Raw genomic sequence first — 17,816 nt, 5'->3', positions numbered from 1 at the left:
CGTCACAGCATAACGCAGACCAGTCAGTCTTAGTGACACCATCGTCAAAGTAAAACCAAGACAACCCATAAACCAATCTTTGAATGGGTCCTTCGAACTGTGTGGTTATAATAGATTCAAGACATGGCAAAACGCGCAAAGCACAAAATTTGCTTTATTGAATATCATGCATAGTGTTCTTCAATCGAGTATGAGGGGGAAATTAAAAACTAAACAGGAGGAGGAATCTACAAGTCAAGAAACCTTTCAAAAGTCCCGTTGCATAACACTGTTTTCCTGACCGCCACATGAACGAAATTAACCTCACAGGGATGACCACAATAAAAATTGGAAACCAGAAGAAGCCTCATAATTCTCTGATCAGACGTCTTTAATAAAGAAACAAATGTTCAAACCATTTCCCTATCCATGTTTACATATGTTCTGAAGGGTTCACCTTCCTACAGTTTTTGTGAAGCTCTTGGTCTTTACATACTTTTAGCTTGAAATTTAATTGGTATCATATAGTCATTATTGTGCTAATTTGCCGTTAAACTCTGATACATACATACATATTATCTCATTCTTAATTTTGCAAGTACGTCATCTATGCATATTTGATTATCATTGTAAGCTAATTGCTATCCTGGACAAAGTTTTAGGAAGCAATGCATCGGCATCATTGCCGTAACCTGGAAAGTTTTCTTTGTTTCAGTTAGTTAATAGGTTACCTGCTGGCAAGTTAAATGGAGGAAAGTGTTTATGGCAATTTGAAATGCCTGATATCTCATTTTTAAATGAATACATCAAAATTTGCTGTTTCAAAATCGACATCTGCCACCTACTAACTTACGGATATACCGTAGTATCAGGTCAATTTAAACCTGAACAAAACAATAAATTGGGAAGATAAAATGACACAATTTTTCTTTTTGAAAAAACATCAATCGAAGTGGATTAAAGACATAATAAAGCCAACGATAATAAAGTGTTTATTGATTAAGCAGTTTCATTGCGAAAGCATGAAGACATACTTTTGCATGCTGGAATAATTAAATGTTTATGAGGTAGATCAATTAAATGCAGATATATCCACAGACATATTAAAATCAAATTACATACAAATTATGAACAGCACAATGCATAATGCATACGAAAACAAGGGAGCCGCGGTATTTCAACTTCTTGAAACGTCGGGCTCGTAATCCAAGGGTGAAAGGTTTGATAGACGCACATGTCGGCACAGGTCGACTGCTTCAGTATGTCCTTGGTAAGGGTATTTAGCTCCCATTTCCTCTGCATGACATAGCCAGTAATGTGTTAAACATGCAGTTCAAGACACCAAACCAGCGAGCATGAAATGCCACACATCTGTAACAATTCATTCTTTATGTTGTGAATAAGATTTCATAACCAACAAAGCAGTGAAAAAATCAAGATAGATGTAGTTTCACTAGGGCAAATGTTTACGCTTCAACAGTACGTGCAAAATTAAATAGTCATTAGTTAGACAAAGACAGCAACAGTTCTTTGACTATCATTTTAGACGGTGACTGTATGTTATAGCCCACCAACTTCTTTAATAACATGTTGCACATACCATTATTCAATTTCTTTTATAAGTATAGGTGCTAAAGAACTTCTACCACGCATTTTGCTCGGACATTTAAAGTACACTAAATCTAAACTATTTCGAGAACGTACAAGTTGTTGGTAAATTATACAGTTGGTTTGCATTGGACAAGTTCCGACGTTGGACTTTGCCCAGGTGTTGCCATTGTCCTTGACCACCTCTTGTCCGTTTGCCCAATGCACACTATGTTCAGTGTCTGCAGTTTTGTATTTTGTATTGTATAGTTGCTTTAACTTTGGCGATTGTTAATTAAATTATTAATGACATACACAATATCAACAAGCAACAGAAAAGTCGGTACCAAACTTGTTTGGTTAACGAAAGAACAACAACCCCATGTCAACTGCTATCATTACCTGAATACAGCTAAATAGTATTGTAAATAGAAAGAATTAAAATGTCTTATTATCAAGCCATATTCGAACTTCTGTACATTTTTGATTGGTTTAATTTGGTGGGTCTTAATTTTGATTTGCTTTATAAAGAAGTAAATCGATCATTTTCTGGCTTAGAGTTGGCAAGGAAACTCTTGCCTACCAGAATTATTCAATACCTTTATAAACCAAACCGAAGCATATTCATCTAACTTAAAAGTAAACAAACTATCACATCTTACTTCATATATCTCCGTGTTACTAACGTCAATATATCATTTGATCAGTGTAGCTGAAGGATAGTTTCCTCATCACAGACCTAATACACTGTGCGCTTGTAACCTTGTCGTAATTAAGGCTAAAATTAATACCTAAAGAATGGCTAATAAACAATAAACCCTTATTACACGCTGCAAAAAGTTCTTTGGGTAAATTACCATAATACGTCTTCTTACGTATGACGTGCCTTATCATGAAAGTTTACCCTTTACGCATGAACTACATGTACAAGAATTCATAAATTAAGTTATAAAGTTAGACTCTACATTGTATACTCTATTTCAAACACAATGTTACAATCCATTCAATAATCAGGAGATGTATGTCGTTTAAGAAAATGCAGACGATGACATTTGACTTCGAATCCAATAGAACGATGAAGCATAATTTAAATAATTTACAGAAGTGTTCAGTGCATATTCAAACTTGCACAACAGAACACGTTTACACAAACCAATAGAAAATATTGCTAAAATCCAGCAATCTTTTGAAACAATATTAAAATAGTCTGTCAAGAGTGACTGAAATTGCTACTAATTATCTTTTTTAAACAATATCATATTCAAAAGCACTTCTCCAAAACAATTTTTTTCACTATACCTTGTGAGTCAGTGATCCAGAACTAAGTTTATTAAATGCTGGCAACACTAAGTTACCATTTATCTACTCATACACAATCAAAGTATTAAAAATTAATTACGTATATAAATTTGTGTATATTCACCTTAAGACCCAATCCATACAGCATTCTTAGTATATATAATTCAGATGTATTCTCCATTGTCGAAGTACAGTGGCTACTCTAAAGAACCAATCAAAAGTTCATAATTATCATTTAACTTATCAGATCTTGCATTACTTAGTGACAAGCTCAGTTTGCAGTTTCTCTTAAGCCGCAACATTTGGCTAACGTTCTGATTGAATTTGCATATATTTTATAACATACCATACATGGGATGAATAATTATAAATAACTGGTAAGATAGTAGGCGCCAACTTCAACATAACATAACAGGTTATGTTGCACTCTCTGGAATAATTGCTTTTGAAAATAATAACTAAATTTTCAGTAAAAGTGACTTATTTGTTGTTTCCAAAGAGTGAATACAAGTAACATTCTTCACTGCTTAGCCAATCTTCAGGAAGCATCTAATAAAAATATCAGTGATTTTTTTTTAAGGACTACAGTAGGATGCAATAAAATCTCATTGGCTCAATCCTTTTAGTGATATATTGATAGGTGACAAAAGTTTCACCTATTTAATACATTTGCTTTCCTATATATCTGGCAACATTGGTGCTTTGTCGGCTTTGTTTTCATTTCCTCTAGTATTGCTTACTCCAGTGTTCATTTTATCTTACACGACAGCAGTATATGTGAAGGCCATGTGATGCTATATCTTACAAATTTAAGGACCCAACATAAAGACAAACTTCACATATTCGTCACTAAAAGATTTTTTAATGTGTGTATGAGCTACCGGGAATACGTATTACATATAATTCATTATTTCATTTATTAAGACAAGTTTTATTCCACGCTGATATGTAAATCTTGACAATTGTTCGAAAATGACGAATTGTCATCATTTGTGGGCAAAATTTTCACTTTGCCTTTAAAGTAAAATGCCCACAAAAGGTTTAAATTGTACTTCTGATTTTTTAGCCAATCGTTCCTGAAAACGTATATCATTTTTGTGCATTTAACGTTAAATTTAAACGCTTTTGGGATCCATGTACGCCATGTAATCTACAAGAGCATGTTTAGTCGGAACGGTATGTGTACACTTTCCTTGGGATTTATCTACAGTGTTTATATAATGAATGATATAAAGTTGCAATAGCCAGTCGACAAGATACGATACATTTCACGGTTGCAAAAATCACACATAATGTAATGTATTTAATGCTTTATTGTTCTTCTTGTTGTTGTCCTTCCTTAAACCTATAAATCTCTCTCTCTCTCTCTCTCTCTCTCTCTCTCTCTCTGGACAATCGTAGCAAGATATGGGCGAAAATTCATGAAAATGCGAGCGTAGAGGATTTTCGTTTGTGTCGTACGACGATGTCTCTTGACCTATGAATGATGGTAAAAATTAAGTCAAACCGAAAGAGAGAGAAAAAAAAACAAGTTTATGGTCGGAAGTAGTGTTAGTTCAAGTAGCATAATGACTTAGATCAGCTGTAAATATATTAAATATTTTAATAACCTCTTGTTGGTTCGTCATTTCGCTTAGTTTCCACGCCACACTTATTTCCATGCACCGGTACATGAATGGTTGAGCGCTCAGTGCTTGTGGTGCTATACTTTCCTCATTAAAACCATCTTTCATGTTTAAATCATAAGTGTGTCTTATAATAATTTAATCATTGTGAAGAAAATTAGAAACTCAAAAAAAGAAAGTAATCAACTTATCAGTGTCCAAAGGTGATTGTGGATAGCCAGAAAAAGTACAGAACTATATTTTGTAGTGGACACACTTGGCAGGCATGTGAGAAATTCATTCACCCGATCAATACACAATTGCCTGTAGTCAATCTTAACTCCGTTTAGAGGGCAAATATGTGTAGCTGCAATGATATACATAAATATATGTGCAGTGTGTACGCTGTATCAATGATATACCACTCGTTGTATAAATGTATACATTTTTCAATTAAAGGAATCTCGGCAAGCCTCATTTCCTTTTATTGACAAATTTATACATCTCGTGGTATATCAATGAAACAGCGTACATTATATATATATATATATATATATATATATATATATATATATATATATATATATATATATATATAAATTAGTTGCCTTGACATTGCCATACGTATTCTGGATCTTGACATTCAATTGTCAGAAGAAATTTACATTGTAGAAGATAAAACATTTAATATTTGACGCCTTTCAGTTTTAAGCAATGAGTATTTGCTTCATAATTAACATGGAAAGGAACCTAAAGGTACTCATTACTATAGTTCGCTGTGTCATCTTGAGTGTGCAAATCAAACTCTTTTCCATGGGAAATCGGACAGTGATGTGCAGATTCATGACTGTTGTTAAGACAGACCGATCATATTACCATATAATTTTATCATGGTTCCTTATAACTGGAAAAACCAAAGTCTTTGCATATTAACTTTTCACACTATAGCAATACCCCAAGGTAGACGAAAACACATTAGATTAACACTAAATTATTTGTGCATAAATTTTGAGTTTTAAATATTTCGAAACTATACTGGCATATAATACATGGATGTGTTAGGTAAGTTTGATTAAAGTCGTTTCTCTCTTCTAAGGCATTTACGACTACTTTACTGTGTGGGCTTTTGCACACTTATTAAATTTGCAACCATCTGCAGATGTCATACGCAATTTCATAACTTGAAGGTGTCCATATTGACAAAGTGTATCAGTCGTATCAATAATATTCCATTATTGTATAATTTTCTTATTCCATCAATTATATATGTTGGCTCTTCCATCTGAGCGATAAGAATAAAACTAAACATTGTCCGGCGGAATGCGTTTGACTTTTCTGTCATCTTGTCAAGACGCTTGTATTTCATGGAGCTTGTGATGGTTGTTGGCAATGTTCAAGTATGTTGGGACATATATCATAAATTCTCCTCGTAAATATTCATGCATCTGCTTCGATTCTTAACACGGTCAGCAACGCTCGAGTTAATTAACTTAAGCATTTTTTCACATCCCTAGGTCGGTGGAACAAACTAGCGGCTTTTGAATCTGATGGCTCTATGTTACCATAGTAGAAGTTCAACACTTCTGTGCAGCTCCCGAATTGCAGAGTCATAGCAATCTTAACGTTAGTGTGCTTCCCGGCTGCTTTTCGTGACACAAGGACGGTTACCTAATCGCCTCGAAACACAGTAGTGTAGAGACGAGGACATCCGGCAACACGATGGCTTTGACAGTGGCTAGAGGCTGACTAGTTATAATTGGGCTTAGCGGTTTAGATCCTACTAACGGTTGGCCTTAATTGAGAGACAGACTGGCAAGTTCCGATGGGTTCAGAAAGACCGTCCTGCAGATTCCTGGCCACAAGAAACAGACGGCTTTTTGATCACCGTAACCCAAGAAAGTATCAACTGCAGGTAGAGCTTAACTGTGACATTGGCTGACCGATCTCGGCAAAACCAAGCAATGTGTATATTAACGGCAGGTACTCGCTGCCTGGTCAAGATTTGCTCAACGATAGCCTCACGGCTGGTTGTGATGAGAAAAGGCTGTCTGATCAACGCAACGACCATACCAGCAGTATGTAGAGCTTAACTATTTACTGTTGTGCATGTGTTGGTTGGTTGCAGCGAAGCAAAACTGCAGTAATGAAGGGGACGTCTGACAGCATGGCGGTCGGAACCGTGCCTGGTTGCGGTTGGCCTGAATAATGGACTAATGCCTGCTCGCCGCGAACCCCGCAGCAGGACTTACGTCGTGTTGGCGTGTGAAAGCGATGGAACTTTTTAAATATGTCTGCAAGGTAAGGGAAAATATTCAGTGCTTTATAATGTGCAGAGATATTATTCTCCGCTAATTCCATCCGCTATTTTGAATATGCGTGACCATGAGTGATGAGTGACTTAAAACTATCTGGAAAGCAAATGAAACGTCAAAAATCGAAAACTCACATGGAGATTGCGGTGTACCCAAATGTAACCTAAACACAATAATGTCGTCCACCAACTTAATATCAAACCCAAATACAACTCAGCAAAGTATGAACCCTAATGTATATTGTGCTCTTCAACAACATTGACATCAGGCGCTGCAAGTATTCTGTTTAATCAATGCAATCACACAATGCCAGTGGCACTGTAAACATCGCCACCTCCATCAGGATTCTGGGCACTGGCACCAGCATCCACAACTACCCAACCTATCCCTGTGCATTTCATTCTCCACCTGTTTCTATCGCCTCCAAATTAGCATCACATGACTGGATTGCTGCACAGAATATTTGGTAGAGATAGATAAAAGGTTCACCTGTGTTATACAACAGCTGGCAAATATAGATGACCTGGATATGAAGTTCAGGGGGTTACAAAAGAAAATTCAGGCATGAGAAGTCAATATAAAACCATAGAAAACTCTTTTGCAGTTTTTGAGCGACAGACAAGATGAATAAAATATGAATAAACAAATACGAGCAAACAACCGGACGTCATAGACAAAACACTATCTCCTATACTACACGAAAAACGAACATTAAAAAGCATCAGTGTTATGAAAGTTGAAAGTATGAGAGACAATTTGGTATTTACTGGAATAGCTGAAACCGAAAACGAGAATCGTAATAGTTAGGAAGTGTTACAAGATTTCATACGACAAGAGCTGCAAATTGACCCCATAATCTTTGAATTCCAACGAGTACATATGATCTATACATCGGAACAGGGGACATCTGAAGACACCCAACGAAGGAAGGGCCCCAGAATTCGACCAATTGTTGAAAAATTATTTTGCTGCAAGGATCGCAAAATAGTAAGTCATGCAACACCAGTGTATCTCAAAGGAAAACCATAAGGCATAAATGAACAGTATCCAAAAGATAATGCAGAAAGACGCAAACCTTTTTGTCAACTTTCAGGAGAGGAAAGACAGATAGAAACTTGAGAGTTGAATTTCACGCGGACAGGATTTACATAAATCGTAAACTAACAAACCAACAGCAAGCAACAGCAACGGACCAACCGGTCGTCCATGTCAAAATCTTACCTGGCAGACGGCTGATGTTAATACCAACATTGTATCTACTATAGGCTCTTATATCTCATTTGAAGCCCCTACACGACCGTCAATAATGCACAAGCTAAGTGACCATACAGCTGGACCGAAAAAAGTTTTGCGTGAACCTGAAAGTTGACAACCGTTGTAATGTATTAGCCAATGTTTACCCTGAATTTTGACCCAGTGAATGCTTAACGGTGTCAAGTGAGTAATTATCAGGAATGTGAACCTGTACAATATGAACCTCTTAAACCTGTATGTGTTAAATTCGCTTTTGTAAATGTTTATGGCTTAGGACTAAATCTCTTATTACCTGAAATTTTGGAATTTATTTATTCTTATGATTTTTTTAAATTTATTGAAACTAAGCTTAGAGACATATATATAATCAGCGTTAATGGTTATAAGATAATGAAGAGAAATCCAATGTTATGGAGATATAGCAGTTCTTATTAAGGATTCTCTCACTGAGTGGGTGAATGTTGTAGAATCTGGATTAGAATATACCCTATGGATCAAAATTAAAAATAATGTAATAACTGGTAGTTATCCTGTCATTGTTGGATCAGTATATAAATATATATATATATATATATATATATATATATATATATATATATATATATATATATATATATATATATATATATATATATATATATATAGATAGATAGATAGATAGATAGATAGATAGTTAGATAGATATACTCCCCGATGGCTCGGAGTATAAATCCGATGAAGCACTTAAAGAAATAGAAATGGGATGTTACTTGTTTTTAACAGCTCTAGTTGTATTTTTCTCCTTGGTGAATTCAACGCCAAAACTTCTAATTTTATCGGATATTTATAATAACATTCTTAATACAAACCATGCTGAAGTACTCAGTCTTGACAATAGCGAGATGAATTACATTGAGGGAACTGAACAACCAGATAAATATATTATACCTCAGAAACGATACTCACACGACAAAAATAGAAATAGGTATGATATGAATTTACTGAATTTTTGTTGAAATAGTAACATGTTTATTTGTAACGGGAGGGTGGGTGTAGACCGAAGAGTTGGATAATGTACGTCTAGTGACAAAAGCATAATTGAGTATCTACTAACGATCTGAAGTGGCTTCCAATCGTTCAAAATGTTTGAAATGCTCAACTTTAACCCTTTGTTTTCCGATATATTCACTGTGCTATATCTATTACCAATTTATAATTAATCAGCTGTATGTACTTGATGGTTCTATCACAGAAAACTATAGATCCTTGAGACTGTGGGATACGATAAGAAAAACTGAATACTCGGCTAATATAAATATTCACAATCTGAATTATATTGATTGTAAATTGCAGGAACTCATCAATAGCGATAATGTAGCACCCGACGATGTAAAGAGTATCATCATTGACATTAATAATGTTTAATAAGCTCTGCTGAACTAATATTTGCTCATAAAGAATATCAGGCTTAAAGTTTTGAAAATGCACACAGGTATAAAACTGACTCCAGGCAATGGTTTAGCAGTGAGCGTATGAAAGCCAGAAAACGCTACCGGTTGTATAGCAAAGTTCACAGACTAAGAAACAATGCAGGGAGTAAAGCTAGTATGATAACTGCCAGTATATACTTTAAGAAAACTCTTGCAAAACATTATTCTCGTTTTCAAAAATCCCTGCAAATGAAACTACGCTCTTTACAGTCAAAAGATCCAAATCTATTCTGGATTATTATACATAATGTCGGCAAGAAAATAAACCGGTTCCGATTATTGCAATGAAAGATTGTTTTTAGCATATTAAAGACGTAAACTCAGTGCACACTGATAGTGGCGATCGTGTAATCGAAGAAGCACTTCACTCCGCGGATGTTGTTTAAAACGGGTTTGGATTTAGAAAATATCTATTTCTCATTACCACAAATATATCTAAAATTAAGTTCAGAACTGCATATCATAGCTTCCCGTCGAAACGTGTAGGTCAACTCATGTTCCATATAGCGAAAGATATTACACACTTTGTCGGTCTCAAGAAATATGGGATGAATGTCACTATCTTCTATCTTGCTCTTATTTTCACGATGAAAGACGAAAATGTATGCCTCACTTTCCCACTACCAGGACTAACGTTTATAAATATAATCAATTAATGAATACAGGTAATGTACGACTCTTGAAAAATATTTGCAGGTTTTTAGATTGTGCTTTCCAGATAACGTAAGCCCTGTTAAGCACTATATAATATCATCACACGCTATATATTCATGTTGATTTCGTTTTCTTGTATACCTGATATGTTGTAACCTTTACAACCTGAGTGTAATAAATTATTGTCCTTGTCCTTGCCCTTGCTATTAGTAGGAAAAATGATATTTTGACAAAGTCGGGGAGGGGGGGGGGGCAAGAACAGAATCTAGCAAAACGACGTAGGATCCGTTATGATCACTTCGATTGAATCGGAACCATCGTTTAATATACCACTTATCGCTATATAGCACAAACTCAATCTAGATCAAGATCAATGTACCTTTTACTAAATGTTAGTATATTATAGAATTACACAACGTTACAAATGCTTTTCTTGGTCGCATCAATCAGTCAGGGAAAAAAAATTGTTTTTTCGTTTGTCATTGTTTTTGTTTGCTTTTGGGGTGTTTGATCTAAATGTCGTGACCTTACTAGGGTTCACATCCGGGTCATTGCTATTATTGCATCCTGCTACATCAATTTTAAAGTTTTGTTGAAAAAAAGCAATCTGTATTTCACAACGAAAGAAACTGTGTTCTATATGAGGTAATTATTATCTGATGAATATTTATCCCGTTATTAGGAACGTTACGCTGTTTTTCAGTGAATATTGTCGTTTTTTCTTCAAATCAATTCTATAGTGAGGGTAAGATTTCCCGCAGAGTTCCGTACTCCTTCCGGGATTTCGTAGGGTCACAAAGCAAAGATAATCATGCCAATATTTGGCCAGAAATCATAATCATAGGGACATAGGTACATAAATTACATTTAGCAGTATTTCAAGTTATAATAAATAAAATGACTTGACCAAAAGTCTATTTGAAATACAAGAGGGATATTTTTATACATCGTCCCATTACATATTAGCAAATTTGCTCGAAACGTAATTTAAAAGCAAAAACTATTAAATGTAAATTATTTTCTTCTCTTTATAAACAGACAGTTTTAATTCATTTAACAAGGCATAGCAAAGTTTATTTATCCATAGGAAGATTTACTATCTGATATTTCCTTTCTAATTGCATCACTATATTTGTTTCAACTGGTGTAATTGAATTTTACTCTGATACGCACCATATGATAGTTTAAACAATTATATTTCTCATATATATTTTTCGCACATATTTATGTAAGTTTTTTATTGTAAATTAATTAATTTTACACCTATTTCTCTCTCTCTCTCTCTCTCTCACACACACACACACACACACACACACATATATATATATATATATATATATATATATATATATATATATATATATATATATATATATATACATGTGTGTGGGTGGGTGTGTGCGACAATTGTGTTTTGGTAGTGTAGGCTTAAGGCCCATAATAATACAGTTAAATTTCACTAACAATGTTGCAGTGATGTAAAGGAATTTATAACAATGAACTAACAACAGGAAGACAGGAAATGTCCAGTTCCTACAATAGAAATGTGTGGGAAGATGGAACGGATATATCATTATATCATTATATAGCTTTGATATTGCATATAGCTATATAGGTATAAAATTAATATATATATATATATATATATATATATATATATATATATATATATATATATATATATATATATATATATATATATATATATGTATATATATATATGTGTGTGTGTGTGTGTGTGTGTGTGTGTCCATTTACTTTCTTCTGCAGACTGCTGAAGTAACTTATTGTGCAGAAAGTAGAAGATTTCTCCCAAAGATTAATTTAGCTGAAAAACCCGGGTATTAGTCTGTTTTAAGATAAAATGCATAAAATGAGCATTATAAACAATGTAATGTTTGGCATGTTTCACATAAAATACATATACGTCGATTTGGAGGGATGCCATTATGCCGTCCTTCCTCTATAGCTAAATATGAGTTTAACGACGGATTCGGCCTAATGCATTTTGTTGATGCGTAGGTAAACCAATGGTTATATAAAACTGAATGGCAAAAATCTGATTATATTGATATACTTCATTCCATTTGCTTACAGCTGAATTCCAATCCGAATTAAATTGTTTAAAGACGTTGTGTGAAGTTGAGTAAAAACAATTTTCGGTCTCATGCCAAATATAACCAAATCCAAATCTGAATCGTATGTCGTTAACTTTCAAAACCCATGTCACTCTACCGGACTAATCGGTTGTTGTTCTTTTGGCTTAATATACCATTGTCTTGGTTGTCGGATATCACCCATTCAGATCAACCTAATCCAATTCTTAATACATTTGCACACAAAAATAAAACATAGTCAACCTTTCATAGTCTCTGTGTAGTAAAAGGAATATGAAGGATTCGAAATCTAGTACAAAATCTATCATGTGCTTTTTTGTTTGTATATGAATAGTCATACAACCAAATATCAGCGACTTAAGTTAATATATGTGCAATAATACCATCAAATAGTTTCAAAGCTTTTATCACATAAAGTTTGCCTAACTTACTCTGAATAATGCTTAATGTAAGTGGAGACTTGCTTGCATGAATTGCGAGTGTCTTGCCTTTCTTTTGTCCAAACTGAGTTTAGGCGTGAAATACAATCTCATATATTTACACAGAGATGATGTTTGGATTTGTTTGACATTATAATGCCACTCTTTGTTAATAATCAAAATCCATCGGTTCTGGCTACAATACTTTAGGCTTAGCTATATTAACATACATTCCATTATTTTCACAAAATGTATCCACAATATTAATCAGCATTTGTACAGAACAGCACAATTTGCAACGTCCTCAGCATACAACAGCGCAATAATGTCACATAATTCTTGTGTACTAAATTTACCGTTCAGACACTTTTGCCAGAGGTCTGATAATCATCTATAAATAGACTGAACCGAAAAGGGCTTATTATGCAGCCTTCTCCTGTGTCATTAGTAATGATGAAACATTGGATACATTGGCCTTTTTATTAAGACAAGAACGTAGATTCTTACACATCCAGTTTAGAAACTTCAAACAACTTTAAACCGATACCGTTGTTGACTAAGCCTTTCGGTAACTTGACATTATCAACACTTCAAAGCCTTGGAACAGTCTTCAAAAAGAGAATAAAATGACTTCCTTATCTAATAATATGTTTTATAATAATAATAATAATAATAATGAGGACTTTGTATAGCGCCTAATCTTTAGAAGCTCTAAGCGCTTTACAACTTTAGACAACACCTATAAGATAAGAAACATAATAATATTATTACAAAAACAAACAACAAACAACATAAAATTAGAAAAACATTAAAAAAATAAAAAATATGCTGAGAATATTTCAGGCAGGACACATTATTAGGTCTTTAAGTTTGCTCTTGCTGTCGAAATAAGTGAGTTTTGAGAGCCCTCTTGAATGTGATCACTGTGTCGTTGTGTCTAAGTTCAGTGGGCAATTCATTCCACATTGCTGGGCCCTGGTATGCAAAAGAACGCTGTCCATATGACTTTGTTTTCATACTTGGAATAATGAGTATACGATTGTCAGAAGAGGAGCGTAAGTATCTTGCTGGTGTGTACACATGAGTGAGGTCAGATAGGTATGTTGGACTGGAGTCCGACAGTGAAATGTAGCACAGAGAACAAATTTTGTGTTTGATTCTGGATCGAATGGATAGCCAGTGTAGGGTACAGAGCAGCGGGGAGGTGTGCTCTGATCGTGGTACTCTAAGCATGATCCGAGCAGCTGTTTTTTGAACTTTTTGAAGTTTCTGGAGTGGATATTGAGATGAACCAGACATAATTGAGTCACAATAGTCCAGTCTTGAAAGTACTAATGAACACACAAGTGTTTTAGTGGCATCAACTGAAAGATATTTACGAATTGAGCTGATGTGTCTCAGCTCAAGATATTCATGACATGTTGGTGCAATGTGAGAGTACTGTCCAGGGTAAAATCTAGGTTTCGTACTGATTGTGTGAATTTAATGTTGGCGTTGTTGATAGTTATTGTTTGAGGTAAAGGATTTGAATGAGAAAGTTTTTGTGTTGTGATCAGAATGGCCTCAGTTTTATCATCATTCATCTGCAGCTTGTTACAAGTCATCCATGATTTCACATCAGAAATGCACCTCTCTACACCTTGGATGGTAGCATCAACTTCAGTTGGGTGGCTAGTTTTGTATATTTGCGTGTCATCAGCGTACAATTGATGAGACACTGGATGATGATCTATGACACTTGAGAGCGACTGAGTGTACAGAATGAAGAGAACTGGTCCAAGAACAGACACCTGTGGAACACCACAACATAGATCAACTGGGTTGGAGTGTATTCCATTTGCAGATACAATTTGTGTCCTGTTGACCAAGTAGGACTTGAACCACAGTAAGGCTGTATCATGAATGCCAAATACATGCTGGAGACGGTGAAATAATATATCATGGTCTATTGTGTCAAATACTGCAGACAAATCAAGGAGGGTGAGGACTGTAATCTTTCCACTATCCAATGTAGAGAGAATGTCATTAACTACTTTTAAAAGAGTAATTTCAGTACTGTGGCAATGGCGATATGCAGATTGTACATTGCTAAAAAGACTGTTTGAATTTAGATGAGATACAAGCTGGGATAGAACAACCTTTTCTAAGATTTTTGAAATGAATGGGAGATTAGAAACTGGGCGGTAGTTATTTAAATCGTTATGGTCTAGTGTTGGTTTCTTCAGCAGAGGCTTTACAATGGCAGTTTCGAAAAATGATGGGAATTCCCCAGATGAGAGAGAGAGGTATTAATAACACCAGTTAGTGAAGGCAATACTGAATCTAAGCACTCAAGCAGCAGTGATGTTGGAATTGGATCAAGTTCACATGACTTTGGTGCACTCTTCAACACGATTGTACGTATGAAATCCATAGAGACAGGTTCAAATGCTGCTAATGGTTGCCTCTCAAATTCTGTATCCCAACTGTATGGTGACGATGAGTCGATTGAAATTGTGGTGTCAAGCTTATCTCTAATGGTTTGTACTTTGTCACGGAAAAAATTTGCAAACATGTCTGGAAGGTCGACTGGAGAGAAGGTAGTTGGAAGTGGTGTTGATTTGTTCCTTGACATTAGCTTGTTAGTAATCTCGAAGAGCTCTTTGCAGCTGAGACATTTCCATGATCTTAATAGTATAGTGGGCTAATTTCGCTGCATGGACTATATCTGTGACGTTCTTCTTAGCGACTTCATAGATTTGCTTATGAATAGTGAGTCTGGTGGAAAGCCAGAGCCTCTCAGCTTTACGGCGGTCTCTTTTAGCAGTGCGAAGCTGGTCCCTAACACTGCTATACCATGGAGAACACTTTTTAATTGATACTCTGCACTTGGTAGCTGGGGCATGTTTGTCAAGTAATGAACGCAGACAGTTATCGAGTTGTTCTCCGGTAGGAGGTAAGCAAGTTGTTAGGTTAGCTTGGATGTCGTGCATTAATTTGGTTCTATTTATCATACGGAGGTTTCTCTTAGTAGCAGATAAAGGTGGAGGGTTAGGGACTTATACGTCAAGATGGCATAAAATGCAGAGGTGATCTGATGCAAGGTCATGGGATACCAGGGAGGACCGTAGAATGTTATCATCAGGTCTATGAAGAATCCAGTCTAAAATGTGACCATGTTTATGGGTGGGTTGGTTAAATGACTGTTTGAGGTTGAAAACATTAAAGGAATCTAGGAGTTTTGATGTATTTGAGTTTCCGGGACAGTCAAAGTGAAAGTTGAAATCTCCAAGAACAATTAGGTTGCCACCTATCGAATTTCCATAGTCCAGGAGATTCGGAAACTGCTCCAAAAAGAGAGAGTCAGCTAGCTTGTTTTTTCTACTAGGAGGAGGGCGGTATAGGCAGAAAAAATGTACTGACCTTTGCTCCAGTGTGAGTGATGTTTGGACTAGTTCAAACGATGTATGGTCGAAATTGAATGTTGTGATGTAGTTCAGACGTTTTATCATGGAGTTCTTTGTGATGACAGCAATTCCACCTCCGCGAGAATTACGGGGGAACGACTTGATGGAGTAACCAGTGGGTGTTAGATCCGCACACTTGGGCTCATCGCCTGATGTTTTTAGCCATGTTTCTGTCAGGAATAATATGTCAACATTTTCGTCGTTGATAAAATTAACTATTTCTGTGCGTTTTTCCGGTGGTCCTACTGACTGGGCATTGAATAATGCAATGCGCAGAGGTATTTCTTGGATAGTTGACATAAAGGTTGACGAATTAATTGGGATTTGAATTAGGTTTATCTAATTAACGGTCGAAATGTTTTTAAATGGTTCTGTCGAAATAAGGGAGATAACTGGAATTCTTCTTCCTGTTCTACGCCGGCCAGCTTTGAAACAACGTTTCTTTTTACGCTTCTGTTTACATTTAGGTAATGATGAATGTAGTCCCAGTTTGTTTAGTCTAGAGCACAATGTAGTGTGGAGAGCCAAGGAGTGAACATTTAAAGCAATTAATGAGGGTCCATCGTAGCATAAACGGGTTGACAGTCGAGTATCACGTGATGGCGGTTTGTTCAAAAACAGTGGAGCAAGAAAGCTGAGAAAAAGTCTAATTATTCTCGTTTCCAAAACAAGGAGATGAAGAAACACATACGAATTTAACAGCCAATACGTAATGAACACAATAACATAGATGAAAACAGGCAAAAAGCACAAATATCATGAAAACGGCACTAAAAAACGGAACAGCTGCTTCAAGCCGGTTAAGCGATAGCGGCCATCTTGTAAACCATTGCTTGAAGCAACAAAATCTATTCCTGAGTTGCCTTTGTGGAATCAAGCTTGGGCTTCTCCAGTAAATTAGCTTAAAATACTGGTAAACATTGTATTCAAGATATCAATGAGAGAGATACCCCCATAAAATTGTTACGGTCGTCGTCGGAGCCGTTTATATGTAACGAGAAGGAAATGCACTAGCCCCATTGTTTAAGGAACTGCCCGGGGTCAAAATGCTAGCTGAGTATGTTAGGTATAAATGTAATATTTGTAAATTTTATTCGTGACTGTAAATTGTGGTGATTACCTTTAGTTGAAGTGTTATACGTTCTACGGTTCTATTTCAATATATTAAGATGGTAAAATTGGGGAAGATCTATACATAGATGATTACCTACGTGTTTACAGTTACTAATAATATTTTAGCGGTAAACATGATTACAAGGTTCGGGCTGTTTCCCATTAGACAAGTCGGTCAGATGGTATCGATGGACTAAATCTTGTGAGTTTTTCTACGATATTGGAGATTTGCGATTTGTCACGTAGCAGTAGTGAGCATATGCGTGTTTTACCAGTTTACCTGTAAATAATTAGTTAGGACCGGACAATTTATTATTCTTTTTTTGTGTGTGTTCTTGCTGTAACATCATGTCTGCAGACGTATTTCACGTTGTATTTATATATTATTTGAGACCACACAAAAGAAAACGTGTTGGGATTTTTCTGTGTAAATAGAAAGTGCTCATTGGATTCTAACTTTATTTTGGAACTACTGTTAATTATTCAAAATAGTTTGGGCAAAGCCATTTTGACGGAACAGTATATTCGTGGCTCTGAAATTTATATGGAAGTCTTCTTTCTTT

The sequence above is a fragment of the Sinohyriopsis cumingii genome, chromosome 17 (genome assembly GCF_028554795.1).
Source record: "Sinohyriopsis cumingii isolate HCF-2022 chromosome 17, ASM2855479v2, whole genome shotgun sequence".
NCBI classification, from domain to species: domain Eukaryota; kingdom Metazoa; phylum Mollusca; class Bivalvia; order Unionida; family Unionidae; genus Sinohyriopsis; species Sinohyriopsis cumingii.
This window is presented reverse-complemented; position numbering follows the sequence as displayed.